The sequence below is a fragment of the Seriola aureovittata genome, chromosome 14 (assembly GCF_021018895.1).
Source record: "Seriola aureovittata isolate HTS-2021-v1 ecotype China chromosome 14, ASM2101889v1, whole genome shotgun sequence".
Taxonomy (NCBI): domain Eukaryota; kingdom Metazoa; phylum Chordata; class Actinopteri; order Carangiformes; family Carangidae; genus Seriola; species Seriola aureovittata.
Window position 1 is genome coordinate 21029331 of NC_079377.1, and position 27854 is coordinate 21057184.

A 27854-nucleotide genomic window follows, 5' to 3' on the forward strand; every position below is an offset into this window, starting at 1 on the left:
TGGCAGTGATGGGAAAAGGAAAAAAACATAAAGAAAAAACATAATCCAATCAAATTATGGAGTCATGTTGAAGAAGCACCATAGCGACTTTGAGCAGGTGGTATAGTTTTTGTGTGTTTGTGTGTGTAAGTGTATTAAGTGGTGGGATGGCAGGTTAGATAGAATGGGAAGAATAGGAGTGTTTTACAGGACACTTAACCTCCTGATACCTGCTCGATGGCCCTTCTGACAATGCCACCACTTACTGTCTCACTGTCATGAGGCACCGTGTTCATTCCTCACTCGTACGGGCCTACATCGGACCATCCCTCGGGTGGGAAGGGGTCACAGTGGGGGTCACACTCAAGGGATGGGATTTTCTAGTAACTCTACTCCCGACTTTTCAGACAACACCGGCATCCCCTGGGCATCTCCACCCTCTATGGGCTTTAATTCCAAAAAAAGGTTTAGTGGCGACAGGAGCTTCCCTAAGCGGACAAATTATGCTATCAGTTTCCTTGGTCTCGTTGGGGGGAATGAGATCGCCTGGCTTCCCTTGAAGTGGAGGAGAAGTTCTCCATCTGGAAATGTGTTTGGAGTCCATCAAGACAAAGTTGACCTGAATTTGCAAGCACATTTGTTCTCTCGTGACTATTCAAATTAACCGTGATCCATTGTGTTTTTTAATGGAAGATGGTCAGTTTTAATCCAAGTGCACGATACTCTACCGGTGGCATTGTCTTTGGAGGAAGCTGGGAGTCAGGTTTATCCTGTCCAGCAGAGCAGTGTGCAGTGAATCTTCCTGGGCTCTAACCTCCAGCTTGCCTTGAACAGTGGGGAATCCTCCTCAATCACTATAAGGAGGTCCTCTCAGCTTCGCTCATATTTTAACCACCGGCCCTACACCATGGGGCGCTGTGTAACGGCCCGTCAGTGGCTGTAACCTAAGCGCCAAAATTGCTTTTTGACGATGTACCTAGTGTTTTTTTAAGAGCCCCTGTCTGTCCTGCCCAGCCCCCACCCCCACGAAATATGATTTAATCATTTTTCTCACTTACTTTTCTCAGCGTGTGAGCAAAGAGAAAGAAAGAGAGGGAAACCGAGAGGGGCTGGGGGGTGGTGGGGTGCAGAGAAGAGCATTCCAAAGTGGTGAAGAAGGGGAGACATTACAGCAGTTATTTCCGCAGTGAAGAGGAGAAAACCTCTTACAAGGCAGTTCTTAATAGGATCTGGTCGCCGAAGCTGAAGCCAGGCTACTCCTCTTGAGAAGTCCTCTGGGTGAAAATCTGAGCAGGCTTTTAATCAAGAGGCAGCGGACATTATACAAACAAGAGCCTGTGCTGATGTCATGCTGAAAAATCTGTCCTTTTAAAACTCCGACTTCTACTCCATTATTTACATTCACTTTTTTTTCTTCTTCATTGCACTTGATGCTTGGATAAACTGCAGATCATATCCCCATGCAAAGTGTAGCTTACAAATGTACCTACTTGTGCCACTCAAAGAGTTCCTCCAAACTGAACACAAGAAAAATTATAACTTTTATTGTAGTTTTTTACATAATGTCACACAGACCATTGAATCACAAATCTCCTAACCACTATCCGTAATCTAACCACGACCATCAATCTTCGCCCAGATCTCTCTTGAATGCAGAGAGAAGCTGCCACAGCTCTGATACTGAACCGTTAAGGCTAATGTGTTAGCAAACAGTTGCCTATTTACACATTCACCAGATACAGGATTGTGGTTTTTTATTTTCTACCACGTAGTGTCAAGGCACAGAACTTTGACTCCAGAGATGAGGGTTTGGGCAACAGAAACACTTTGGTTAACATAAGGGAAAGACTGTGGTGTCACTTAAATGAGTAAACACATCCCGTTTCAAGCTTCATTTTTTGACTTTCTCAATATTTAATCATGACCACAATCTTTCCCTAATCTAAACCAAATGCTGCGAGCGTCAAAACATAACCATAAAAATGTTTGATCATGCTTTAACTAATATGAGCTGATATACAAATAAAATCTGTTGTCAGCGAATGTTTTTCAGTATCAGTAGTTTTGTGACTTGGCAGATATATTCAACAGATCCTTCTTCATGTTGTTTAAAAAGCATGTATTTGTGTAGAACGTATTTGTTTTTGAAAATTAGTTATGAACATAATTTCTAGGAGACAGGGTTGGGTTCAGTCTGACGTGAAAAAAAGTGACTGTGACTTCATCAGTCACTTGTTTCCTTCGGCTTTTTGCCAGAATCATCCACCATAACCTGGTTCATAGAAAGTGTTTTGTTTATGGATCACATTTGGAATTGAAGAAATAGGTTAGTAAGAGTTGATCAGAGTTGAAAGGAAGCAGGATGGAGTGGAGTAGTTAAAATATTAACGAGTCAGCCCGAGCCTGACTTCAGGCCGGCTGTAGGCAGCCATCTACTCGTATGTTTAAAACCTCAAGTAACCTCTGACCGTGTAAAAGCTTGTGTAGCTGCCACCCTTGTCAGCACCTACGACTCTCACTCTGCTCATCTCTTCCCGTCCCACTCTCCTCTTCAGGAACATATTGTTCCCACACCCTGCCTGCAACAGTGGTTGACACCCACTTGAGAGCTCTGAAGCACTGTGTACATATGACCACAAGTGGTGTTACTGTTACCAGGGATCACCTTACCCACTGCCATCAGTTATAAGTCTGACAGAGGCCCAGTGTGGGTTAAGGGTGGGGGTTGCTGTGGTATATACATTATCTGTAAAATTGTCTGCCCCGACTTGATATAGGATTTTCTGTTGCATGGTTAAAACAGACTGATTTGTTTCCTAGAACGCAAATGTGCTTGTAATTTTGTAGGACGTCGAAAGAAATTCCCATTTTGTACCTTCATTGTCTGTGAGACTCTTCTGTACTTTGTCAGAGCTTTATTTTAAGATGCGTTGATCTGCTTTTGACCATATCAACAAGTTGTTGTGGTGTTGCTTTAGCTTACATGCGCTGTGAGATTCTGCATGATGTCATGTGTGTATTAATGCATGACTTTGTGCAGCGTGTGTGTGGCAGTCATGGGAAGTCAGACTGATCGAAGGGAGCTCATGTCTGTGTTTCTTCCTGGTTGTACCATGTTTGAGAAGGTGGGGTGGGGGGCGGGTGATATATGTGTTTTGGATGATAAGCTTTCCTGAAGCTGGTGGTTATGTGGATGTTCAGTTCTGCATCTGCTCGCTGATTTGTGATAGAAATTATATTTTCAATTATCTGTTTATCTAGTTGGATGAGTTTATGTGTATGTATATAGTGAACTCCCCCGCTGGTGGTTTAGTCCAGGTGATACCATTATTTACTGGCATGGTATATAAGAGGTGGTTCTGTGATGTGTTGGTTGTTGTTGTTGCTGCTGCTGTTCTTTTCTGTTTCTACTACCCACAGTGAACCAATAAAAACCCACATGAGGACTCAACTAATGTTAGTCTGATCCTCACTCATCCTCAACCACAGGCCACCATGACAATGTGTTAGCAAACATCCAGCAGACAGACCACAGCACATGTCGTGTTTCTGCCCACCTGACAAATGTAAGTCTAATATTTATTCTCCTTTTAACTTGATCTTAACTTGGTCTCCACCAACTAATGAGGGAAGTATCTGGCTCTTAAGCTGCTAAAGGCTCCACCATGTGCTCCAGTCCCTCAGTAGCTTTGTCTCAAAGTCAAAAAGCTTTAACAGCCCAGGTGAACCTTGTCTCTCTGACGACCTCCACTCTGCTTGGCTTCTACCTGAAAGGGGAGGAAAAAAGAGACGACGCAAACCAAACCAGGCCAGGGAGAGGTTTTTTTTGTTTGTTTGTTTTTAGATGAAACCACACAGTAAAACTGCAGGATGTAAAAAAACTAAATGTAATGTGTTGTGGTTCCTTGTTAATTTGGCTCTACTTTTCATTCTGGAGCCAATATCAAAAACAGGTTTTAAGTTTTGCAACTTTTTGCACCCCATTCTTCAAGTTATAGTGTGTAGCTTCCCCTTGAGCTCCTCTGTCTGTAACTGTGATAAATGAATAACAGGTAAAGGTCAACACATAATAAACTGTACCGTCTTTACATTAGGTTTGCCTGACATTATCAAGATGAGATGAATTTATTTTTCATTGATCTCAGACAATAGGTCACAGACTGATAGTTTGCCTCAACAGACTCTGTTCTGTCTGAGGTGAACCGTTGCCATTTTGTCTTTCACGTCAGTGGTCGTTCAGGGACTCAGACTCGATATTGCCGACGCTCGCTTCTTGGGAACCTCATTTAGATGAAAACTTACCACGCTCGCCGGCTGGAGAGATGTGTGTCCTCAGCATTTTTAAAAAAAAAATGTTTCTGGGTCATCACAAGAAAAAAAACAAACAAAAAAAACCATTGGTGCCAGTGTCCTTTCAGCATGCCCTTGCCCCTTCACACTGTACAGCTCCTGCTTTCACTCCTGTAGCGCCTACCCAACCTGTGATAATAATGACGAACATCATTTATGCAAATGTAATTAGGCCAAGAAACATGATAGTGGAGTGCAGGGCGCCAATGGAAATTTATCATTGAACACTCAGGCTCTAAACATTCAATTAAAATATTGAATTTCACCGGATTTAATCTAAACGTAATAAATTAAGCAGTGGATGAAGGGTTTGAAGTAGAGCAGGCTGACGTTTGGCTGTCACTATCACACTTGGAGATGGTCATTGATTCCGCAACAAGTCTCCGAGATGCAGACGAGTAGACGGGGAGCCGGGAGAGATGATGATGTCTGCTCCTTATCTCCGGATCTGGGTCTGAGTTTCACCTGCTTGGAGAGGTGACATTGCGGTATTCAGCTAAGACAAAACTAGTGCAACACCAAAAAGAATTCAGTTAATGTGCAATTACATATTTAGTGCTACTGTCACAAGGTTTAAGAGGTTTTCCTAACAAGCTACTAAAGCTGTTTTCTGAACACTGTGATGGTTGGTTTGTAACTGTTAAGTGGGAAAAACAGGTACAGCATTGGGGAGGACACAGACATGCTGTGGGTGGATTTCTGCTTCATGAGAGAGCAGGAGTTGCAGGAGAGTTGTTGTAGAGGCATAAATAAATATATTGTAGTATAATAGTTCAACCTAAACAGGAAGCCAAAACCATTTTCATCTGCAAGACAGAGTAATGTTATGTTAGGTATACAACACTGCGATATTATCATCTTATGAGACTGATATGGCGAGCGTGGAGCAACATCAGCACCTGTTTTATATTGTGCCTCCGGCCACCTCAAATATTCACCCTCCTTTTAGCTCCGTTTTGGTCTCCACTAACTCCTGAAGGAAGTATCTGGCTCTTTTTGCTGCTACACAAAGTTGATAAGAGTGGCGCGAGTGAACCAAAGCCAGAAAGAAAAAATGAGCTGAAGGAACTACGAGTGACACTCTTCACATTTACAAAATATTGATCAGTGCAGCTTTAAGTTTTCCGTAGAAAGATTCTGCGTATGTCTGCCAACGTCTCTTTGCACTCTGCTGCTCCTCACGTGAAGCACCTTGATAACAACAGATGTGCGGTACATCAAAACAACTGAAAGGGCTTGACAGAGGTGAGAGTGGTGAGATTTGTATACTGTTAAGAATTCCCAAACAGTATCCTTGTTTTCATCTAATTGGCTTTTTTTTCCGGGGGGGGGGGGGGGGGGTCGTGGTGGTTGTAAAAACATGAGACGTGTTACTTGTGGATGTGTTTCCAAGGTGATAAACTTTTCACTCTGAAGGTGAGGAGAGGTTGGGAAACACATCGGCTCACACTGCTTTGTGTAAAACGGAAATAAGAAATATTTGAAAAATATAACTTTGCCAGAGTATGCGCTGGTCGGACGGATTCATTCCTGCATAAAAAATAAAAAATATATTGTATACAATTTACATTTATAGACGTGCGATGTAAAGTGAGGTGAAGCAGCTGAATGCCCTCATCTGTGTCTGCTTAATGTGGCGTGAGTGCTTCTTGAGAGCTGATCCCCACTCAGAGACAAAAGCTGCAATTTCAGCCTCGGCTCGTACAAACAAACTTACAAGCTGTGTGAATACAGATCCAAAGAACCGCTGCACTCTTGAGAGCCGTGCTCCTCTCCGTGCTTGCTGTGAGACGGCGTCAGAGTTTGCATCTTGTAATGCGTTCTGCTCCATTCGTGTTTACATACTGAGGACACGGCCGCCTGCCCGCCTCGGCTTCATGGTAATGAGCCGCCATTGTCCCAGTTCTCTTAATATCACATTAGAATTTCATCTCAAGGGGGGGAGTCACTGCGAGTGTGAGAACTTTGTATGTTTAATGAATAAGACTGGGGATGAGAGTGTCTTAATGGTTGCATTAATGCTCTTTTTTTTGTCCCCTGTCCCTCTGCACATATTGTGCATAATATCAAACGTGACCTGATTCCTCCTGCATTTCCATAACGCCCCTCTGGATCTTAGTGGTATTTTGTCACATTTTGTGCTGCATCTAAAAGCAGAGGGCATCATGTATGAATCATTGCTACAGAGAATTTGGGGGATACAATGCTGAGATGTCCTTCGAAGATGCTTTTAACGCAGACTTAATAAGCATACTGCTTTAGAAGGTGTAAGTCATTTAAATACATTTTAGATGTTGTCCACAGGTAAAACTTGTTGATTTCCATCCAAAAAACATTTTGTGATTTTAAAATGATGATGATAATAATAATGACTGTAAGGATAATGTTATCCAGTGTAATGTTTGTTACTGCTTGTTTGAATACACTCCATGGCCAAACAAACACAGGCATGATTTTGGAATCTGGCTGCGGGGAATTTGCTGCCATTTAGCCACAAGAGAGTTAGTGAGGTCGGCCACCGATGTTGGGTGATAAGATGTGGTTCACGGTCTGTGTTCCACTTCATTCAAATGGTGTTGAATGACGGTGAGATCGGGACTCTGTGTGAGTCAGTCAACTTCTTCTGCACCAAATTAAGAAAGCTTTTCACCAGAGAGGCTTTAACTTTGTTTAACTCTCGTCTAAAATCTTGTATAGGTTGCATTAAGTGAAAATATGTGCACAGGGTGTCGACACATCTAGTACTTTTGGCCTTGAATAGACTTTTGTAACACTGTCATGCTAGCAAGGAGTAACAAAGCCTGGACGTGTTGTTAGCGGTGTAGCTGGATATCTACTGTGTGTACTATGACCACTTGAACCAGTGCTTTTTAAGTTTAATCCATTATTAACTTTAATGTGGAACTTACTGTGCCTTGGATCCATCCATCCGACACCAAACACCGACACCAGCCACCGATATCCCGCCATGATTTATTCATCTCTAATTCGCTGCTTTTCATTCAAATTCATGAAACTATAGACCGGAATAGACATAACTCATCCCTGCAACTAGGCCAAAGTTTAGTCTGGGATACCGAGGTTGATCCACCTCTCTGTATTCGATAGTCCCACAATCCATTATTAACTAAAGATCAAGTTTTAAAGCAGGGCTGTTGTGCAGTTTTAGAGAGCCAGGAGACACAAAGATTTCTCTAACAAGTTTTACCAGCACAAAGTCAGTAATCCCGGGTTTAGGTTTCCTCAGATTAAGCATGGTGCTCTTTACAATGTGCTTTATCTTTTCCAGCCATGAAACCAAAATACAACTGATTTGCAACAGCAAATATGTTTTTGGAAGAAACATAATTCTGACCAGATTACAATTTCTATCAACAGAATAAGGAACTGTTGCTTTTTCAGCACAATATCCACTTTTAGTACGTCATTGTTAAACTTTTTTACAGTTATGTTTAACACTTAAAGTTAGGAAAAGATCATCTGGTTTAATATAGAAAAAGTTGACAGTGACTTCAGACACATTGTGTTTATTTAAACTCAAACAAACCACAATCTTTCCATAACCTTAACCAAAGTGCTTTTATTACTTGAACCATTGCTTTTTGGTAAATTTCTTAGTCTATCCCCTTCAGAATTTTATAGCTGTCTGCAGAGGGATTAAAATGTCAGGTGTCCCCAATCTTCAGGCTTCTATCTTAAACTCTGTCCAGACCCTTAAACCTCATGCATTGGCTGCTCGTCCGGCCTTTTGACATCTGGCAGCAATGATTATATCTGATGTCAGAAATCGACCCCCAACAATAAAAGAATTACTCATCATTCATTGGAATCGGCTCACAATATGGCAGAACCTTTTGCTCCTCTATCACTTTTTAAGGACCACTACTATATTTATTTATAGCGTGTACCACTCTCTTCCTTGTTTGATGCTCAAATATCTGCCTGTGCACTCATTTTCTCAGAAAGAACTTTTTCTGCTCTTAGCTTTGTTTATGTGTGATGCTGAATCCGTTTCCTTTCACTCACTTATTTTCTGACATTTGGTTCCTCTGCTGGTTTGTAATACGCAGTTTTCTGTCATATCAACTTGATGAATAATTGATCACCTAAAAACAAAAGATTAAAGAAACACAAATAGAGTCAAACGATATGTTAGGAGGGAATTTTTGTTGATTAGTATTGACAAAATGGATGTTGCATAAAGCTGTTAATTCATACTGAATACCTAAATGGCAAACCATGTGCATGAGCATATCCTGCTAGAGAAATGAAGTATTTTAATTGCCAAAATCTTGCAGTATCTAATACCCTTGCAGCTGTTTTCCAGGACCAGACTTTATGACTCACTATATAAATATTTTATCTGCACCATAAATATAGCTCCAGTCTGTGATGTTAGCTTTGGTCAAGTGCTTATTTTGGATCATCAAGAGAGCTACAGAGACTGAATTGGTTTTGGCTCATCTATCTTTTTCACTTTTCACCTCTCGGTTTCTGTTACTTTTCCGCAGCTGGTGTGAGGCTTCTGATACAACCCATTTTTATTGGCAACGCAGGAAGGAAACACTAATATAGCAACGAGCAACAATGGGAAACAGATCATTTAAAAAAAAAAAAGTATTAATATGTGTTCTCAGCACAAGATGTTGCTATGTCATTAGATGTGTAATTCTGGGCAGCTTCTTACTGTCTGGATGTGCTGTATGGACATATTTTGCTGTTTAAGTCATGTTCAATTGTGCAAATCTTAGAGGCGTTCTAACGTATCTGGTCCTCAGGCTTCAGTGTTGATGAATGATTTGTAAGACTCTTTTTCATAGTGTGTACTTTGGATGACCAAAACTTGCAGAGGTTTGATTATTAGGTTTTTATTTTTATTATTTTTTTTGGCAATTTTGGACCCTCTCCATTACGTAGTTTCCTCCAGTGTGCGTTTGTCCTTTGCTGCTGTTGTTACTGTACATGCCTCTACTTAAACCTGAGACATTCACTAATTACCTGGGCTTCTAATAATGAATGTCCTAATGTTTTATTTACCTGACGAGACTTTAATCAGCTCCCTGATTTCCTCTGTTGTTCCGCACTTACCTTGAAACATAGCCTGTGTATATCCTCTTATCTGACGCTGCCCACTGTGCTCGCCAGCCGGCTGCCAACAGGAGAGCTGGAGGTGGCAGACAGTGTTGGGGGGCGGTGGTGTTTGTCTGTGTTTGTGCGAGTGTGTGGATGGAAGCATTTTTGGACGGTGCCTTTTGTGCAATACTCATTTATACATGCATGTCTTTGTGTGTTTGTGTGTGCGAGTGTTAACGTGTGTGACAGGTGCCAACTCCTATGTCAGGGGTGAGGTCGCACCCTCCCTCTTCAGCTTAGGTGTCTGCAGAGGTTTGTATCCACTCAGCAAGTGACAGGGTGAACACCTTTTACCCCTCCACACACACACACACACACACACACACACACACACACACCCAGCCCCCTAGATATCATTAGCCTTTACACTAACAGCAGGCCTCTAAGACAACTTGGGAAAATGAGGAGGGTCATGCGCAATTCTTGAGCACATGTTTTTAGCAATGCATGCAAATGTGAGCGTTGTGCATTTGCTGCTGGGATATCAGTAATGTCACTGAGGTCTAAACGCCAACCGAGGTGATGCCGATTGGAAAAGATGTTTACAGAGTGATGCGTTTAGGTGGTGTCTGTCAGCTGCTCTGGAATGAATGTGTCGCCACTTTAATTAATCAGCATTCATAATATCTGAGGATGCAGTCACACCTTCAGTTTGTTTTTGGGTCTGAGCTACTTTATAGCAGAGAAGTTTTGTTTCGCTTCACTCTAGTTTTATCAGAACAAATCTTGCAAACAGCAAAAGTGATTTGAACTCAGATGTAAAAAAGAGGTAAACTTGAGTGTGTCTTTGCTTTAAAAAGTCGCGCTCAGTGATTGAATCTCGTTGGTATCAAGGGCCACAACAAATGCAACCAAGAAATAAAAATCCAAGGTACTTTTTGTCAGTGGACTTCTGTGACCTCGTCAGCCGTTTACGCCAGTTCAGAAAGCATGAAGAAATGTGAGGAGCTGCTGGCTGGGAGATAGTTAAATCCACATCAATAAAACTGTGAAGCCTTATGTGGCTCTCGGCACAGTTCACTGGGAAGAGAACAACAGTATCATAATGTATTCTGGTACAGTTAAATTTCTTGAATCACATTATTCACTTGTGCTCCAACAACGCTTAGGATGCGTGATGTGATCCCGCGCTCAATATCAACATCTCAGTGTCTGGTTCTCTCATAACCAACCCTGTTTCTCTTCTAATGTCCCCAAAAAAAGTGCTAGAATAATACCTAGGCATTTTTCTTTTACTCATCTGTTGTGATCTACTCTTACACACATCCCAGTTGTAACACCTTCTCGCTTTTCTTTAATATAAACTCAGCGGTAGCTTCACTGAGCAGTGATGTGTGTAAAAGCCAAACAAAACACTGAATTTGGCCATAACCTTCAAAGTGACACAGAAATCACGCTCCGTACAGAGTATGACATCTGATTTACACTAAAAGTTGTCATTTACATTATAAACAGTCGGAGAGAGGGAAGTCTTTTTGAATTAGTTCCCATCAAAGTCCATATGTGCATATTGCTGCTGCATCTTTCGTGACCTAATATGGGCATGAGGTGCTGGCACTGCAAACTGTCGGTTCAGATATCTTGATTTAGGTCTCATTCAGTTTAAGCTTTTATACACACACTGATACCCAGTGTAGCCATGCTGACATGAATAAGCCACTCAACAGTAACACTGCAGACAGAGCTCTTCTCCGGCAATAAAGTTTGCAGCATTTGACTGCTGCTGTGAATAATAGCTACTTATAAGGGTGATGTTCAGGTGTTTGGTTGACATCAGATTCTATGTATAAAGTTGTGTATGCGAGTTTGCAAGTTTTAAAGCCACCGTTGAAAAGACATCATGAGATGTCTGTATTATACTGTGCGTATTTGTAGGCAGTGAATCCACATTTTCCAACCTCTGACACGAAGTTTTGTTCCTCTCGATGTCACAACTTTCAAAAAATATTCTTGTACACTACAGTTTCTGGTCACAGTTTCGTCCACAGAACCAAAATTCTGTGAATTGAAACGCAACCAGAAATCTCGGGTTCAAAAAGGAAGCAAGCAACAAAGCAGTATGATTTATGTTTGTCGTTTGACTTGATTTTATTAGATTTTATTGGCTCTGTTTGCAAGCAAGTAGAGCCAGTTGTGATTGTGGAAATGCTGGGAGTTGTGCCACAATTTTCCCATGAAAATGACATGGTACCTTTTTAAATAGATCATTCTGTTGCACTTATGTTTAACTGGTGGATTATACAGAGAAGTACGGAACCGATTTTCACCAAACTTGATGGAGGGATGGGGCATGGGCCAGGGAATAACCCGTTACATTTTGGTGCTGATCCTGGAATTGTTTTTATCACTTTCCTTAACATTGTGAGATAAGGTATTTTTCAGAGTGCGCTCTACTGAGTGCCATTTTACTTTCAACTGTTCAATAAAGTAGATGTAGAAACGACCTGGAAAAAATCTAAACTCGTCATTTGGAAACAGGTGTCTTGGCATTCTGGTGCTGCCTGTCTCTCTCTCCATCTCCGCACATCTTTCCAACATTCAAACATCACATTCACACAACAGCTTGTTTGTCTTGGTGCATGCAGAGATTACAGCTCAAACCATGCCGTCACTTTCTGATCTGTCGTCACTTAAAAAAGCCGTGGCTAACTCTCCCGGTTCTTGAGATGCAGTGGAAATGCAAACTCTGGGGTTTAGTTGCTGAAATTAGTTTCTGGGATTTTCAGTTTCCATTAGAAGGACTTTACATCAGAAGACAGAGTCTGATCACCAGGATGTATCTATTATTTTCTGTAAATGTCATGCACATGTATGCAGGTGTGTATTTAACATTTAGCTTTAAACAATTTATATTTGTCCATTGACCTGATATTACTTAATGGTGTGTGTGTATGAGTGTGTGTGTGTGTGTGTGTGTGTGTGTTGTGTGTGTGTGTGTGTGTGTGTGTGTGTGTGTGCGCATGTGGGAAACAAAAAGAGAGTGATTTAATTTTAAATATTTATACTGGGTACAAATGGTGCATAATATCCATTTTACAAATAATAACAGGTGGCTAAAATGGTTTTCAGCCTGCTCTCCAACCGCAAGATTTTTTTGTAAAAAATTTTTTTCAAATTCCCTTTCACTGTCACTGTTCGACCCTACAGTATTTATTTACACTGTCTTTCTCTCACACATTCCTTCCCAGTGAGCCAGGCCTTGGGCTGCCAGCGGAGGACGTGAAGTCAAGCCAGGGAGCCAAGGCCACTGTCAGCTCTCAGTGTTTAGAATAACCCAGTAAAACCTCCTGGGAACCCGGGCTGGGATCGGACCAGCGTTGGCAACGGGAATGACTGAGAGGTAAGACGGTAGATGAAAGAGAAGAAGTCGAAGGAGTAACTGAACCTAAGTTGAATATGTGGAGGAGGAAAGGAACCGTGACAATCAGAAAACTATAAGGGTTTGATATCTACTCAAATTCAGATATCCCACTCTTTCACACGCTTCTCTTAACGTCCCTGCAGTTCGTAATTCATTTTCTTGGTTTCCATAGTGAGCCGATTTGTTTTACTGTTTCAGTACCTTCTTTAAACTCCTCTAATATTCTCTAAACCTTCATTAGTCTTTTTACTTCATAAAATTAGAAGTTCGTAGTTTTATATTTGAATATAAATCAAGTCAGAATCCTGTGGCATTTTTACGTTACGTTGCATTAATCCACCGTCCATCAGGCTGTGATTATTGATGAAGAAGTTAGTCAAACACTCTGTATTATTTCATAACATGTACACCTGATTCCTCAGACTTTGACTCATTGTCGTGACTGTAACCACACATTAGTCAGCTGGATTTAAAACTTATTTATACAGTGTCTGGAGATGATTTTGTGTTTTGACAGGACACAGGATTCACTCTTTGAAAATAGCACAAAAAGTAAAACATGAAAGGAATTTCAGTTTCTCCAAAAACATAATTAAAATTTGTTGTTTTTTTGTGCAGGATAATGGCACATGAAAGCTTCATGTCACATGTTGCCACTTTTCAACCTACTAGACAAAAGCCAGTCTGGAGTTTCCCTCCATTTGGTGACCTATTTATGTCATGTGCCACTGTGATGATTACAACACCCTCGGAGTTATATACCACTTTGTGCAGCAATTCACAGTTTAATGCGTACTGTATATCTTCAGCTAATATCACACAATATCACAATATTTCCACACAGAGTAATGTGCACGGATGGACTAAACAGGGAGTTGTTTAGTTTATTTTGAAACTTTCTTCTCCAAATCCAACCCAACTTTTAGCTTTTCCAATATGTATAAAATCCCATCAATAGTTTCCCCTTGTCACAGGAATAAAACTTGAGTGGAATCAAAATGTTCAAAAGCAGTAAATTGGCTGTCACTGTGTTATCCAGCTGCCTATGCAAATACAGTATACAGGCCCTCCTTATCTCAGATCTCTCTCTCGCTCTTTCTTTTCGTTCATTATTCTCAGGCTCGCTTGCCCCTCCTCAGGGCCCCTGTGACAGTGTGTGCCTTTGACACGTGTGGAGGAAGGACGCACTATCAGTTTTTCTAATTACTTATTGGTCATGATCAATTAGCAACATTTTAAGGCACTTCGGTAACCTTGTATAAATACACTGGTGGAGTTCAACAGCCATCATGGTTGACAATTAAATTGGTCTGTCACTGCTGGGCCCTTCATTAATCTCAACTTGTCATTCTTGTTTATGCTGGTTATAATGGCTATGTGGGTGTGTTAGAGGAGCTTGCTCGAGTGTGTTTGTGTGTGTGTGTGTGTGTGTGTGTGTGTGTGTGTGTGTGTGTGTGTGTGTGTGTCAAATCAGATCTGAGATGTGTGAGAGGTTGGAAGTTGTGTGTACATATGTGTCATATGCGCATATGTGTTTATTTGCATGAATCCGTACGTGTACATGTGCAGGAAGTGTATATTTTCTGTGTGCGCGCGTGGACGTTTGGTATGTGGAAATCTTTTTAATCGCAACTGTCATGTTGAAGCCAGTTGGCACCCTGAAGCAATTACCTCATGTGTCCTTGAGTATTTTTTAAATTGCTCGGCGATGTTTAGAGCCTCTCCAAATGACTTTCATAATCGTGCAGTAACGTGGCCATTTACACCATGTGAGAAAATTCCTACTCACTTAAATCCGCCTTTACATCGATTGAATGAGACAGAAAAGCGTTTGTATGTTGCATTTATTTTCACATCCTTAATCCTCTCTGTTTCCCCTCAGATTTTCCTGAGTGTATAATTACCTCAGTATACGAATTTAAGCTTTTTAAGTTGCAGCATAACTATTTAAATAGTTATATTGTTGGTAATTTTATTGGCATTTTGGTTAACGGAGTACTCATGCGATCTCTTACGTGATGTAACCACTGGGAAATAAGACACACACACACACACTCACACACACACACACACACACACACACACACACACTGTTGGGACACAATAGTTAGAGCCACATACACACACAAACACACTCTTTTGCTGCTGACCTTTCACCCTCCTCACTATCTTCTGACCCTCGTGGCGTGACCTCCCTCTTTGCAACAGGGTGGTTTGGCATTGGTCACATATCTCCGACCCCCTCACCCAAACCCCTCTGTCATTGTTTCTGACTGAAGACGAACAAAGGAGCGTGTGGGCGCTTGTGGACACAGGCTCTCCCTGGTTGGTATTTACATATGAATGTCAGCACCTATTTTGTAACTTGTTACCTATATGCAGCTTTCAACAGTGATATGATGAGTGTGTAGGTTCATAAATGTGTGCATTGGTGTGTGTGTGTGTGTGCGTGTATGTCAGCGGGTGATGAAATTTTTTTTGTCATTAACTTACATTGAAATGGTTCAGTGTGTTTTTTGGGTTTATTTAGATTTACATTCAGTAAATTTAAATTATTGAGAATTAAAAGGCCCATTTTTTTACTCATTAACTTAATCTTCTTTCTGTCTCGTGGATCCACTGATGTTTTTGAAGCAGAAAAGATGTGGCTACTGCAGCAAACAAATTTATGACCTCTTTATGGCACAAATGGTCCTAAAACTGACAGATTTCTACTTTATTATGTTTGTATAATCAGTCGTGTTTAATAACTGCTGAAGCAATATTTTAAAATTAGTTTTGAAGTCATTATCTCCTATTAACCAGGACAGTTAGTTAATTTATTCAGTTAAATGTAACAATACAAACATATAATATGTATGTACCATAAGATAACTTACAATACAATTCTGTTAATGAATAATGAATAACAATAGTTGCCAAAGAAAACCCAAACAGTGGCAAATACATGGGAAAATAATTTTATAACAATAAATAATTTGATCAATAAAGAAATACAAATTCTGAATTGTTTTTGTGAAATTTAAAGTATATGTAGTTATGAATAAAATAAACAGACAATTAAATAGATGGCAACACAGTCATTAATTTTTAGTCCTTTGTTCTTAATTGCTGCCAAGAACAGACCAGCAATTGAGGAGGAGGGAGGAGGGTCACGCTAATACGGACAGACTTGTCACAACTGCGGGTGACTGGCATGTGCACCCAGAGGACAGAGACACTCCTCGCTAATTATGAACCCCTCATATGAAGTGTTGTGGCTGTGTGTGAGTTTATGTAAATGTGTCTGTGTATCTAGTGTGTATCTGTGTGTGTGTGTGTCTATGATATCCATTGTCACTCCGGCAGTAGTGTTTGCTTTGTTTGTAGTTTTTCTAGTTCTTCACTACATTGTGTGACTTAATGATACCCAAGGCACTTTTTTTTTACCATTAGTCTCAGAGGTGAACCTTTTCTTGCGTCACATGTAAATCCCACTTCCTTTTGGCAGTCCTAATTTTGGTCTGCTCTGTATGTCTGATGACAAACGGGACATTCAAGGCAAGGTGCGGTCCTGATGTGCAGACTCTGTAAACCTCTCTTGTCTGGTGAGCTCTTACCATGCCTAATAATAATCATTTTACTGTGTAACTCAAAGCATTTGACTGATAAAACTTGTTGTGGTCATAGACCACGATCTGGGAGGAGATTCTACCTAGGAGGCTAAATTCAGGGCAAAAAAATTATCTTATTTTATAAGCCTGTAGAATCTGAGGGACTTGCAGCAAAAGCTATCGCTCACTATAGATGTTTTACATAGATGCAATTAAACTCCACTATGGACTGTGAAAATAATTCAACATGACATTAAACATTTCACGAGTTATATACGGGAACGTAGGAAAGCTGCTCCACTAAACATCACAACCACATTTCCAAGAGCTTAATTGTGAATCTCTAAATTACTGAGATTATTAAACTAATGACACTGAAAAACTGTCCACAAAAACATCCACCAAACCTAAATAGATGTTTGTATTCTCTACACTGTATGCATTTATGCCATGTTCTCTGTATGTGTGTGCTGTCATTCCCCCGTCCCAACTGCAGACGGACCTTTGTCAGGGTTGCTGGCTGGTAATTGGAGGGAGGCGGCTGTGATTAAAATTCATATTTTACACACACCCCCCATCACATCTGCATAACCTCGGGACAGACCTGCAGCTCTGTGTCTGGGACCAGGCTGGTGGTGTTTCTGCGTTTGTGAATGGTGGGATGCATGAACACTAGTCACACATCAGTGGATGTATGGACACACGTAAACACTCATGCATATACACAACCGCTAATAACACACACACACACAGTCACCCTGTGCCTCCCTCCTCTCCCCTTGTTCCAGCTGAGTAAGACCAGGCCCGCGTCATTTCACCTCAGGGTGCCTGCCAGGGTCAGAGGTCATGTGTAATGGCCCAGTGCATCTCCCAGCACAGTAAGCCTACTCCAAGAGCTGACACACTCCGCTGCTCCCTTCCCCACCTCCCAGCCCTTTTATCAAAGCCTATACAAAGACAAGGAGCGTGCGTGTGTGTGTGTGTGTGTGTGTGAGTGAGTGAAAGTCGGTCAAAGATCGCACTCAGAGTTTGAAGTTGCTGAGCCACAAGGTGAGAAAGAGCTCTGACCGACCTGGTGCCCACTGCTGAGTCTTCACTGTCGTTCCAAACCGCGGCCGACATTCAGTTCGTCGGCTTCGTTCATTTAAAGTTGCACTCGGCTCAACTGGCAATACTTCTGACAAAATATCTGTCACTCTGAAACAGGACGGGCTCAAAGCACCGACTTCCGGATGAAAATCAGATTTCGTCCTTATTCATGTGCGTGGCCTAATCAGTCAAGGGTTTAGGAAATTGTCCTGTTTTTTTTTCCACCTTATCAACAAAGACATGTTTAGTCATGTTCCATTGCACTCACAAGTGTTATATCTAAATATCAAAAAACACCCGTAATGCAGTTCAACCCCTTTTCCTTAATAAACAAGGATTGTTTAGGAAAGACTGTCTGGTCAGCTTAATGTCCCATAAAGTGTGTTTACGTACACTTTAATAATGTGATTGTAACAAGAGAAAGGTAAACACCTAAACTGAGTTACGTTCTGACTTGAGGCCATGATTGGAATGAGCATTACTTCACTTTCAGAGCCGGGTCACTTGTCAAATGAAGTTGAATCATAAAACAACCTATAAACAGTGGAGTCATTCAACTTGGCAAATCTCTACACAGTGAAAGTTGTGTTTGCAAAGAAAGAAAGAAAAAAAAATATATATATACTTTCTCCAAGCTTCTCCTCTCTATCTCTCCCATCTAAACCTCCGTGATCAGTAGATCAGTGGCAGTGACGCGCAGGCTGCTTCACAAGCTCATCATGAGATCAGACATGTGAAAGATTTCACCGAGGGGATACACATGATGGTAAACTTGACCTAGTTTGATTTGCGTCCGGGCTGAGTCCGGTTGTCACATTTGCATTTCATGTGCATCAAGATTTTTTTTTAGGAATTTCACATGTTTATGAGACTGACGGTGAGCGAACAGATATGGGGGTAGGTGTCATGTTTAAAGCAGGATACAAACACTGGCTTCCAATATGTGTTTCTACAGCAGAGACAGGACAAATTACCCATTCTAGCCATAAAGATCATGCAGTATACTTTGTGTTATTTGCATTTGGTTAGTAATTTATTACTGTGTGTTCCTTTTTATGTGAATGTGTGTGTTATTACGCTGCGGTTGATGGTGACAGTTAAAGTAGCAGGGGAAACTGTCGCTGTTGAGATAGAGAGGGAATGAATAATGAGCCTTAAGCTTATGAATTATGGTTTGATACGACATTGGTTTAGCTTCCTCTTAAGTTTTACACAAGGTCATGTCAGTGTTATTTTACACAGATGACAATCTCAGAAATGGACCTCTGTGGTTGAGATACTGGAAAAAAAATAGATGCAAAATTTATTGTGTTGTGAGCATGAATCATAAGCATGTTTTCTTTATCTGGTATATATTTGTTGGTTCATCAAATTTTGGTTTAAAAGAAAAAAGAACCTAAACTGAGATTATTATTATTTCATTTTGATTACTGCCCGTATACAAAAGAGTGCATGAGAGAAATTGTATTTAACTGTTTATATAAATGAAGATCAATTATGAATGTAATGAGGAAGTGTCACTTGATTCCAGACAATGACGCCAAAACAACACTGTCCACTACCGTCTCCTTTACACTTCCAGTCAGGTTTCTCTCACACGTGATGACTTTGTGTAACTCCCCCTCTCCGTCTAATTCTCACCTCTCCTAACTGTTTCCTCTCTTCACCTGTGCTCAGTTCATAAGTGGCAGCCTTGCTAATTGTGTCACTAGTATGGGAACTCATGAATGTAGCTGAAACTTGTAACAACAGACCAGTAGGTGAGACCCACACTGAATCAGGAGAGCTGTCTTGTGGGAAAAAAAACAAAAAAACAACCCAATTATAATTTATAGGACAATGAAAACTGTTGTTTTTTATTCAGGATTTCATTTTACTTCCCTGAAATACACCTTTAGTTCACTTATTGATACATTAAATGAACTTCACTACATTTAGCTCAGTTGCTGTCGGGCTTTTAGCTCTTTCAGTTATTTTGTCATCTGCAGTTTTGCTGAGTGTTTGTAGCTAATGATTATAGGTAATGGATCCCTTATTTTAAGGGGTGTGCACACTAATGTTTACTTAGGGCTTCTTATTTTTATTGTGGGAAAATTGGATAAATCATTTGATAATGCAAAATCCAGGTGAAAATCAGATTTTTTTTTTAAATATAGTACAATTAGTAATTTTACTTAATGCAAGCCTCACGAGTTACTGACAATTTCTCTATGCTTTTTTCGTTTGCTCTTTATTATTAGAAGCACATCGAGCTATTCTCACTACAAGAGGACCTTTACTGAACACCTTTACTGTAAACTGGTTTTAACAACTGGTCTAAGTGTCTGCTGGGATCGGCTCCAGCTACCAGCGACCCGAAACGTAAGCGGGTACAGATGGCGAATGGATGGATGGATTTAACAGTGTCCTCCTTCAGTGTATGGGAAGATAATATCACCTATCATAGAGTTATTACTGCTTAATTGAAAACAAATTAATAGACGAAGCTGTACTGGCCGTTGGAAGAAGCGGTTATGGTTTCAGTTTTTATTATATTTGGTTTTACTGGAGAGGTTTAACATCACATTCTTCTCCACAGGCGTTTTCCCCATTACAGCTCAAAGGGAAACAGTTGAAATGGCTTGAAAATGGCTAAAATTAAACATATTCACTTTTGTTACATTTAACACACATGGCGTTTTCAGTGTATTTTGTAGACGCAGGAGTAGTAGTAGTAGAGGAGACCAGAGTTGTACAGTGGTCACTTTTACGAAACTCGATCAATATAGCTTTTTCTTGAATCTGATTCCCGGTTTTTTGAAAGAATATCAAAATGTTTCTTTCATTAAAAACTCTTAGTATAGTCTCATGGCGTGTTTTGATTTTTCTGCTGTCATTATGGTGACACATTTCGAGAGTACTGCATTTCCCAAAAACCCCCCTGGTTGGTTTCAGTAATGGGAGTCGGCGCAGAGACAGGCAGACAAACAGTCTGTGTAGGCCTCACATGCTTAAGACTGGGGATTAGCGTGTGTGCGTGTGTGAGTGTGTGTGAGGTAGCTAGCTAGCTAAGTGATGCAGTGATGTCATATTCCTTGTGTTTTCACATGGGAACCTGATAGCTCTGAACAATCCAAGGCGAGCAATTTTTGGCTCAAGCGCACTTGACATAACAGAGAGATAATTGTAGACTTTGTGTCCATGGACCCTCCAGAGATCCAGAGGATCAAACCCTCTAGGATTTCGGACACTTTGATGACGCGTTAATGCCTGGAAAAACATTTACCGCCTCAGAGATCACAGATGGAATGATGTAAATGTAATGCGGTTCAAGTTAACTGCCCCCTGATATCAGGAGATGATGTAAAGTTTAGTTAGCTAGTTCACTCTTCCGATGATATTTTGTCTTAACTGTTGCCAGGGTGTTGAATATGAAATACATTCATATTGTATTCCACTTTCACACCTTTGATCCACAGAGTCGCCATTATATATGACATAATGAATGATATTGTTTTGTGTAATTTAGTAATGGGAACTCCAGTGTATAGTGACTAATTCCGGTGAGGTCAGTAGAACTCAGTCATTATCATTAAATGCTGGACGACTGGGATCTTCAGCTGATTTTTCTGGACAGGAGTTGACATTAATGTAACCGTAATAGCAGATCATATTGACCTTGCTCCAGCAATGAAGATTTATTTACCTTTTTATATACATTGGTGAAATTTGTCGGAGCACACACGTTATTTTTTTCAGCATTTGCACATGTTCACACCCGACAGCTGGCCGGCTCTGTACATTTGTGCGTTCCACGAAAACAGGCAAAGCTACATGTCAGACTGTATGAAGCGTCCAAGACACAAAACTGTGGCTCACCTGGTAGAATGCATACCATAAAAAACTTAGTGCTAACCACAGCGGCCCGGTTTCAAGTCCAACCTGAGGCCCTTTTCTGCATGACGTTACTGTCTCTCGCTCACTGTGATGATCAGAACAAATAACACAATGTGTGTAACTTGCTCTTTGTTGCACTGAAACCTGCCAAACCTATTCAATAAATCTTTATTTGATGATGATTATGACAAAACATTCTTAACCTCCTCATGTTTCTGCATTTTGCACTTGACATGCAGGAGAAAATAAGCGGCAGCTTCTCTGACTTTTACAAGAAGGATTAAAAAGAATTTTTAAGGATGCCGGTTGCCTTGAAGCGAAGCAGAAATACCTTCTGGATTGTAAAACATCTTTGAAAAAGGTGAGAATGAGAGATGCGTCATTTTAAAGTTATGTTTAAGACTTAACAGTTATTTTTATATTGCTTGACACCTGGTGTTAATGACAAGCTTTGACAAGCAAGTTACTTTTACTTTAGGACTTTCCATAAACATGATCATCAGTATTCAGCCTCCGGGTGTATTTGTTGTCTTTAGTGGAAATGCCTTGTCAATTTATTTGATCTATGTTTTCAATCACAACATGTCTGAATACATATAATGGCAAAGATCACTGCGGATACATTTAGAAATTACGAAGACAGAATTTATCTTGGTGACAGTAAAAGCAACTTGATTTTAAAGTACTGATAGCACAAAGACGGCGAGACGTTAAACACAACGCCAAGGCATAAATCAAAATGTATTATGGATATTTCCAATAATGACTTAGCCAAAGAAGTGATGAAAATCAGCACAACTGCAGTCCAGCTGTAGAGCTGTCTTCCTGCATTATCAAAAACTCTCTAAACAGATTCATCCCGGAATTCAGCTCTTTTCCTCCATCACACTGACGTGTTTATGAGCTGTGGCGTGCTTATTAGTCCTGTTGGACTGTGTTCTGATTATGCAGCTTACGATGAAGATGTATCCTTGAGTTATTTTAATTTATTGCTTGGAGTCTCGACATGTTAAAAACACCAGCAGTACCAAATGTAGCGCTAGCAATGGTAATGCTATAAATAGAAGACGTAACATCAACTGTTTATGGTATAAGTAGGTATTGTGGTGGTGTAAGTCGTAGCATTTGTTGATGATATTTGAATATACAGTAGTGATGCTATTTCTTATGGCAGTTTTCTCTTAAAGCGTTGGAAACATTAAAAAGTCCATTCTTGAGTTTAGGATGAATGTGTAGCCTATGACGAAGTAATCTCAACTCAAAGTCCACTTACTAGCTTTTTTGGAGCTTTCACTCCATATCGGCTTTCACTAGCTACTGAGTTTGAATCAATAATGTGTTTGTTTTAATTGCACTAGCAATAACAATGGTATTTACAGTGTTTGTTGCATTCATAGTGATATTTGAAGTAATAATAGTAAAAAAAAAAATGGCCACTTTTCCCAGGCCTGTTCTGGGAAAAGTGGCCATTAAAAATGCATGCTACAGTTGTAGTCATAGTAATAGTGCACAGTAGGTTACAGTGGTATAACACTGCTTTTTATAGTTCTAAAGTTGTAATGTGCACGTGTGTCTGTGTGTAACAATCGTAGTATTGTGAGTCGTGTTGTAATTATTTTCTCTCGTTCTCTCTGTAAGCTGAATACGTGTGATTATTATTTATTCCAGCAGACGTGTCGTGTCTGTCTCATGTTATCAGTGCCTGTAGGAGTTCAGGCTGTTCACTCTGATTTATGGCTCTGGGGTCTAACAGTGTATATTTACAGTCTCATGACCTGAGAATGACACCCGCTGTGCTGAACAAGGAGGGGAGAGAGGGGCAGGGAGGGTCACGTACTGAAGCACACACACATTAAATGTTTCATCTTGTGCAGTCACACAGAGGAATACGCATGTACTTTGACAACAAAGATGCTTCTGCCCATTTTTGCGTCACTATATTTGGTTTTCGGGTGTTTTAAATGATTTGACTCTTCCTCTCACTTCCCAAACATGGACAACAAGAAAAAATAAGCACATAAGGTGATCACAGTTTATTATCTACTGCGACTAAGTTGAACCTCATTGCTGCTCGAACTAAAAGTATTCAGGGAAATGTCGACTGCAACCTGCTAAAGGACAATTAGATCAAGCAATCCTGCTGAAAAGTGGATGAAACGACAACGCTTCTACACATCAGACACATGACTCCCGCAAAAGTCAGTGAACATCACAGACTGAGTGAAGTGGTGGATAAGAAAATGGCTGAGCGTTAAATAAGGTGACAGCTGCCGTTTACAGATCCCAGCCTCCCGGGGTGATATGCTGGTGGATTGACACCTCAGCTTCAGGCTGTCACAGGCCGGTTTCCAGAGAGGCAAATGGTGCTTGGCAGAAAGTACAGTTCACATGGGTTTGATTAAACCACTGGTGATGGTTTGTACCTTCGCAGTGTTGTGCTAAAAAGGTCGAGGGGCAGTGTGTGTGTGTGATTTACATGTCTGTGTGAAACTCTACCGAGATAAATAGCACGGCCTCATTTGTGGTCTACTCTTTTTTTTTTTTTTTTTTCTATCTCTTCCCACCCTGCTCTCCTCTTTTCACTCTTATTCTAACTCCACTGCCACAACTTCAATCCTCCTCTTTTATCAGTGGCCTCTTTTCTCCTCTTGCTTTAAAGTTTGTTCCTCTCTCTCTCTCTCCCTCTCTTCTGCCTCAACTACAAGTACAACTACGTTTTACTTGCTCCCTTTTTCCTTACTTTAAATGAGTAGTTCAAAATTTTATGAATATTGGCTTTCTTACAAAGAGTGATATCAGAAAGATCATTATCGATCTCATGTCTGTGGGTTAATCAATTAGCTGTAGTCAGGATGTCATTAGCCTGGCTCTGTTTAAAGTTTCAAAGTACACCTGCCAGCGCCGCAACAGCTCATTTATTTACGTGTTGTAATGAAAATATGGTCATTTGTGGTGTTAATGCGAGTTCAGTGCTTGAACTGTTTCTCTGTGAACGACAGTGGACAGCATCCTGAAGTCTGATCGTCACAGTGATGTTACCAGGTTTGCTGCAAACACCAAAAGTTGTCATCACTCATGATTTTTGGTAACCGCTGCACGCCGAGATGCTGCGCAGAATTACACATTTCAAATTGTGGGTTTTGCACTCGTCTGTTAGTTCACAGATTCAACAAATGTGTCAGTTAGTCCGGACTCCAGCTCAGAACAGACGTGCTCTGATCTCACTCACGGAAAGGGAACGAATAAGCCAGTTCTTCCAAAAATGTTGAACTATTCCTTTAACTCTTCTCTGTTTCTCTCTCTGTGTTTGGAGATTCAAGCAATCTGATTGGTCCAGCAGGAATAAATGCTGTGAAGCTCGGTTTGGAGAAGGAGTCGCTGTGTTTTATGAGCCATTAAAGTTTTATTCATCCCTGCACTGAGGCAGCCTTCGGCCACGGGGTCACCATGCTTTAAATAAACTCCCATCATTCCTCTACCCCCTCCTCCCCAATATCTGCCTTGCCACCCCCCACCCCCAAACCCTTCCACCCACAGACTTAATGGACTGTTTATTGTTTGATGTTCAAGTCCGACTTCATCATTTTTTCCCTCTCTCGCTCGCTCTCCGTTTTTCACCCCTCCACTTGTTCGGTGGTGTAGAGGTTTGAGTGATGTGGTCAGTCGGTATGTTTGTACTACATGTGTTGATTCATTGTGTGTGTGTGTGTGTGTGTGTGTGCGCGCGCGCGCCTGTGCGCCTGTGCTTTTCTATACATGCAGTAAGTCTATAAATTCCTTTGGTGTGTCGTGTTTTGTCTTCATCACCCATTCCCTCTGATGGGTGCATACCAAACCTTTAAAGTTATAAGCCTGGTGATATTAGATGTTAGACGCACGTTGTTGTACAAAAAAATGATTGAAAACACGTCAATGAGCCACACCTAGCACTGGTTGACATCTTCTTTTATTGCCATGAAAACGGCCACTGAATGTCCCGCTTCCATAAATACACACCGAATGTGTATTAATGCACAGCTTAAAATAGTCCCTAAGAAATGTCTTACTGTATTCAGCTCTTGTTTGACTTGCCCCAGCTGTTTATTTTTTCAGTTTGTAAAAATGAAACTAAATATTTGTGACCTACAATTTACATCTTCATTTGGAACCAATGGGCTTGTTGCTGACTTGCTGAAGTTTGAAAGTATTGAGAGAGACGCACTAAGACCGCGTTGAGCAGAAGTGCTCCAAAAAAAAAAAAAAAGAAAAGAAAAAGCGAGACCGTCTGGCTGAAAAATCAATCTTGGTTGAGCTTTTTACGCAGCACAGTGCAACGTCGTGTAGGAAGGTGCCACTCCTGTAAAATATGTGCAAACAAACATTTCTAATGGATCCTTTCGTAAAGTGAACACTGTATTTTTACCTTGCGATCACTGAAATGAGACTGATAACTTTTCCCAGTTGTAAAAGTATTATAAACCGCTGTGCAGTGCTTTGTTGTCTTATAATCCTTTTTAACTTGTGGAACTATTTATCAACGTGGACGTTCTGGTTCGTACCTGAAGCGACACACCGACGCGCCATTTTTGTTTTTGTTAACGCAGTCATCTTTATGTCTGAACGCCAGGTGACGCATTGTTGGTTCTTGTTGACAATACGCTTATCTTTATACTTTACAGATGCAATAATTCATCACCCTGGAGCTGGTGAGGCACTTTTTGGCCGAGAGACAGAGTGATAGAGGAGAAATTTTCAGAGAGGGGGGAGAGAGAGTTTACAGAGTTCCCTTGCATGTTGTGATACAGCTGACCCCATCCTCAACTTTGACCCCTGACTCCGCCAGAGATCTGTCATGAGAGGGAGCTGCTTAACACAAAATGGAGCCTGGTTCAAGAGTCAGAAAGAGAGAGAGACGGAGAGAGAGAGAGGGAGAGAGAGGCGCACAGATGACTCATTTATCTTCTCTCTCTCGACCAGTTTTTTTCTTCCTCTCGTTTGCTTTCTCTTTTGTTTTCACTGCACAGAAACTGTTGCCCTTTCTTCCTATACATCTCTTCTCTTTCTCTCTGGCTCTCCCCCCCCCCCCCCCCCCCTCACCCTCGCCTGGTTGCTTTGGGACAACAGCATGCCATCATCAGCGGCCACCACCGCCACCACAGGTACGGATTCATGGCGGCGAGGACCAGCAGGATTCTGGGAGGGAATTTGTGAGACGAGGCTTTAATGAGAGAGAGGCCTCGTCAGCCGGCGAGAAATGTATGCAAATGAGATGCACACACCAAAAGGACCCTGGGTAGGCGAGGCAAGCGCCGGCCGAGCTCCCGCTGAGCTCTGAGGAAGATGAGCGGCTCAGGTCAGAAGAATGGCAACAAAAACCCTCCTACTCCTTTTCTTCTTGCCCTTTGTTTTTCTTCATCCTGCATCTATGAGTGAAGAGACGATACAAACTGGTTAACACACAAACTGAGAGACAAGGCTGCCGTGTTGCTACACAATGGTGGTGTTGATCTGTTTTCATTTCTGGACTGCAGTTGCTAGGTAGATTTTTTTTTTTTTGTCATCTTTATAAGCACACTGGCATTTGTGGGATAAACTAACAGGAGATTAAACACATCTGTGTTTCACATCAAGACTTTCCTCTTTTATTTGTTATAAATGATGGCAGTAAAAATAAAAATAAAAACAGCAGAGAACTCTAATTGTGCTTATGGAAGTCATTTTTTGTTATTAGAGAAATTTGACATTAATTTCTTTTGACACTTAATTTGGCAATTTAAACTCACCACATGACTATTTGCTCATCAGAGTGTAGTGTATGTAATAGTCCAAGATGCAAGTAAATGACTTGCTGCTTTTACTCTATAATAAAATGCATATGTCAACAATTACAAAATACAGCTGTGAACGTTAGTTATTAACACATTTGATGCTAAATCTGGTTTATATATATTTTTGTATTTTCAAGTCTGCTCATAATATTGTCTTGAATGTGCTTATTTTTTTTACGTATGTGAAATGCTTCTCATTTCACGTATCTTTATTTCTTAATTTAGAAAATGAAACGGTCATTTATTTTTCTTTAAAAGTAGCCTAATGTCAGTGAAAATAAATTTGAACTAAAGTTATTCTTATTAAATACACTCATTTTTTTCCCCAATTTAAATTTACTTTATAATAATGATCTTTTGTTTTTTGTTTTCTTTAGGTGACATAATTGCCGTTTTTAAGGGCATCACAGTGTTTACGCAAAATTACGCTCACAAACACAATAAGAAAAAATAAATAGATTACTCCTGTTGAACACATTTAAAAACAATACATCGTTTTCATCTTAATTTATCTAAAATGATCAAATTCACTTGCTGCTAATCTGAAATAATAATTTAACCTTTTTTTTTTTTGTTAAACCACCATGCAACATCAGCCGCAGCTTTAGCCGCGGCTCCTGCTCTCCTCTCCCCTCCTCGCCTGGATCTTTGCTCCGAGCATCGCTC

The 27854-nt window shown here is 40.7% G+C and overlaps 1 long non-coding RNA gene across 1 annotated transcript in view; it reads left to right on the plus strand.

Annotated features, from left to right (window-relative positions):
- The window catches only part of LOC130181525 (uncharacterized), a 59130-nt gene extending 32000 nt beyond the window's left edge, over positions 1-27130 (plus strand). Inside the window, exons 2-3 of the long non-coding RNA XR_008829586.1 lie at positions 12651-12802; positions 26040-27130. This is a non-coding gene — a long non-coding RNA (uncharacterized LOC130181525). The remainder of the gene's footprint in view (positions 1-12650; positions 12803-26039) is intronic.
- The last annotated feature ends 724 nt before the right edge of the window (positions 27131-27854 follow it).